Source organism: Abrus precatorius, unplaced genomic scaffold (assembly GCF_003935025.1).
Source record: "Abrus precatorius isolate BTA unplaced genomic scaffold, Abrus_2018 Scaffold6, whole genome shotgun sequence".
In the NCBI taxonomy this organism is placed as follows: Eukaryota; Viridiplantae; Streptophyta; class Magnoliopsida; order Fabales; family Fabaceae; genus Abrus; species Abrus precatorius.
Window position 1 is genome coordinate 5,716,822 of NW_020874406.1, and position 4,295 is coordinate 5,721,116.

Sequence of the window (4,295 nt, forward strand, 5' to 3'; positions counted from 1 at the left end):
CTTTTGTAAGCTCACCCTTGCATTTTTGTCTATGTTGTTGTGTGTGTACTACGATGATCGTACGGTGGTATGTGAGTAGATATAGCAGCTGTTGCATCTACTTCACAGGCTGAAGGGCTAGTGGAGAAGTGTTAAAAGGCTGGAGTCGAGTAATTTTGTAACAAAGTCATTTTCTTTATATTTTGAGACCTCGTATAGAGAAAGTTATGTAGTATAATTGTTGTATATTTTAAATATTATGAACTAAATGTAATATTATGTTGTTCTGTTGGATATTGTTGTAAGAAACTTTGTTTATTTTGAATGAAAAGTGAATTTTATACTTGTATTATCTATTATTTATCTATCTTAAATAAATAAGTGGTGTAGAAATAATATTCTTGATTCCTTATAAAAGGGGTTGTGACAAAAGTCCTTAACTTTGATTATCTAACACCAAAATAAAAGATAATTTTACAATTGTATGAATTAGAAGAATTGAGAATGAATTACTATAATTGATAAGTTTGTATTTGACATACTTTTCCAACATGTTCATACGTACTTATTTGTCATTTTGGGACATTAATTACCTTGTTATTTTCTACAAATGAACATGTTTAACGCTATATGTGATTTATGGATATTTTGGGAACAAAGTCAAGAGAATTATGTCAATATTAGTCAAAGCACACTAGTTCACAAGCAGTTAACAAACCCATACTTTGATAAGTGCACGGCCGTGCATGTAAGAAAGCATGCACATGTTCCTAGTTTAGGCACAGTCATGCATATTGTTAGCATAGTCGTGCTCAACTGTGTGACCCCAACTTCTAAACAGATTTTAAGGTTTTAAAAACCTATTAAAAGAGGCATGAGGGGAGCATTTTGCAAATCCCAATTTTTACACTCTCTTTCTTATCTTGATACTGACTATCTCGTTTTTTCCATGTGATCGTCAGCACATTCTTGATGGGACTTGAAGCTTCAAGTGATCACACTTGAAGACTGGAAATTCTTTTCTAGTTTGTTTTTTACCTTGTGATTATGGCTTTATTTATAATTATGGTTATGGAAATTTTTGTTCATAAATTTATGGAATTTTGATGATTAAATCTAAGTTTGGTTTCCGTTGATAATTATTGTTTATCTTATTGAACATGATTACATGTTGTGAATTGGTCACTCGTAACATAACCCTAATTAATTATATCGTAGGCGACCGTACCTCAATTAATTAATGGATTTATAAGATAAAATGAGACAGGATTAGGTGGACTAAACCAATATTTTTCTTCCAATCATTATTAAATTAACAAGTTCATAGGTGTTTATTGGTTTCTTAAATTAATATCTTGCATGACCATTATGAATGTTAGTTTAAAGGAAAGAATATTAATATTACATGACCATTGGATATTAACAGTATTTGCATAAATAGTTGGTAATTACAAAGAAATCGGATTTAGAGTTAATAAGAAAAAGAACATAAAGGATTGAATGAATAAATTCATATGTCCTAGGTTTTTCTCCTATAAGTTCAACTAAGACGTTTTTTATTATAGTTATAACTGGTCTTCTTAAGAATTGTGTTGAGTGCTCAATGATTTGATTAAATTTTCTATGAACTTGAAGTATCATGAGCACAATGTTTTGAATGGATCATGCTCTCATCCATTGACCCTATTATTGCTTTGATCTAAGATGTGCATTTTCTTGGTGAGGGACTGGATTAATTTTCTAGAGAAAGATTATGTGATATTCTTATATTGACTCTTATCTTGGAAAATGTGTGATTCTCTATTGAGGCGAAATCCTAGGGTAGTGCATCTTGGTAAAATGATTAGGGCATTCTTTGGATCGTTTGAGCCTTTCAAGCCAACCTGATAATGTATATCCATAGGTCCCCTTTTTTAAAAAAAAATAAAAATAAAAATAAATAAAAAATACCATTGACATAAACAATATTAAACATAACAGTGTCTAAACTAACCTAATTAGGAAATCAACTAGAAACACAAGGAAGCTAACAATACAATAAACAGAAATAGAAAACTTCCCCGTTTCTCCTCGACTCAGTCTTCATCAGCCTCTTCTTCTTCTCTAACCTCTTGCTCCTGCTCAGCATCAACTGACCTTAAAAGATCCTCATCTGGTACTAATGGTTCTTCCAATTCATCTGGTCCCATTCCTTGCTCAATAGCTATTCGTCTTACCATTACTTCTAATCCTTGGACAGCACGGATGAGATATTGATTTTGATGAATGCTTAACCTTTGATGGTTTTCCAATTGCTCTAACCTTTGTGCTGTGGTGAGAGAACACCTTGGCCGACTAGAACCAGGCTGAGTTTGAGTTCGGGGTCTCCGGATCTCCTGGGCTATAGTGGCTGCAGTAATTGGTCGCTCTGGTAAGACTGGAATATCTCTTTCAATATTAATTCCTGTTCTTCTACACAATTGTGTAATTAAACTTGGATATCCCAGACTACCAGATGATGCTTGAGCCATTTCATGTATCTTTGAAGCAATTAGGTTCCCTACATCAATTTGTGAACCTCTAATTATACAATGAATAAGGTTGGCTTGTTCCATGCGCACTTCTGAGTGATTTAACTTTGTGATAAGTCTAGATTGAACAAATGTGCACCAAGCTCGAGGAACTGGGGTTAAATCAGCTTTCTGTAGAGACAAAGGATTTCCATGTGCATCCAATCCCCATTGTGCACCTTCCTTACACAAATCGCTTAATACATCAGCACGTCTTTGTTCATGTTCCATTCTGTGCTCATAACTACAATATGGGTTTTGATATCCTATGCCAAAGAAAGTGTCAATAGCTTGTGGACTGAAATCAATCTCTCTTCCTCGGACAAAACTCTTGAATTCACTTTCTTCACTTTGCTCTGTCTCATCATTAGACACCACATATGCATTAGCATAAAATTCCCGGACCAAATTCATCTTTCCTGATTGAGGACTCGCACATAAAGCTGTCCAATTCCTTCTTCTAATTTGATTTTGAATTTTCGGGTACTCTCCTTGTTGAAGACTGAATCCTCTTTCTCGCACCAAGGTCCGAGTCAATAATACATTATTGAACCGTTCTTCATGTGCACGGGATTTGAAACGATCTTGATCAAAATCATTTGCTGAGCTAGAGCCAGCCTTGCTAACAGCCCTTTTCTTTCTTGGAGGCATGAAATTTATCACTTGGAAAAGCTTGTTGGAGTTCCTTGCTTCAAAACACCTAACAAATAAATTGAGATAATTATGAATTCTCAAAAACTCAAAGCATGTCAAATTCAAAATTTTCTTTCTCTTTTTTTTTTTTTTTAACTTTAACTCACCAAATCAGCATTAACACTAACACATCAGCATTTTAATCATGGCAAACTTCAAGAATACCAATTATTCCACTCATATTCAGTACATTTTCTCAAATAGTTTGCAATCATCATGAATAATCTAAATTCAATTTCAGCAATTAACTTCAATAACATCCTATTAATCAGAAATTTTCAAAAATACAAATCATACTAACTAGCTCAAGGTCACATCAACACATTCAGTTTCACATCTTCACATTGTCATTTCTTCAAACACCTAGTCTTCACTCATCCAACATATTGATTCTATGACTACCATGCAACAACAATGCCAAAATAAATCTTTCCTATCATCAAACACAATGTAAAACAAAAATCCACCTCCAAAGACCCTTATTTTTCTAATTTCTTACTTTCTCCCAATTCACAAACCCTAGCATTTAAGAACTATTCGTTCAATCTATATGCTTGCAAAAAGAAATAAAATCAAACAAGATAAAAGGAAAATTACCTCACTTCGTGACCCACACAACACAATGCTGAAACCCCAAAATTATTTAATTTTCCAAACCATTGGTTGGCACTCTGTAAGAAATAAAGAAGAAGGAGGGTTGTTTTTTTTTTTTTTTCTTTTAGAACAAGAATGGAAGAGGTTTACGAATGGTGAAGTTAATTCTTTGGCTATGGTTAAATGGATTAAGGGGAGAGTTGAGAAAAAGGGTTGTTAGAACACAGAGGAGAAAAGAAACGAGAGAAAAAAAAATGTTATGGACTGCACCAATTGACCCAATTTCATTTAAAATATCACTTGTCGAAGCGCCTGAGCTGTACGAATCTAGCGCCTAGGCTCTGAGTTACCTGAAAGTCTCTCTTTTTCTCTTACGCAGTAAACGCCTAGGCGGAAAGGTTTAGCGCCTGAGCGGTGAACCACCAGAAACTACAATTCATTTTTTTTTTCAATAAGAGCTCAAGCGGTGAAGAATAAAGC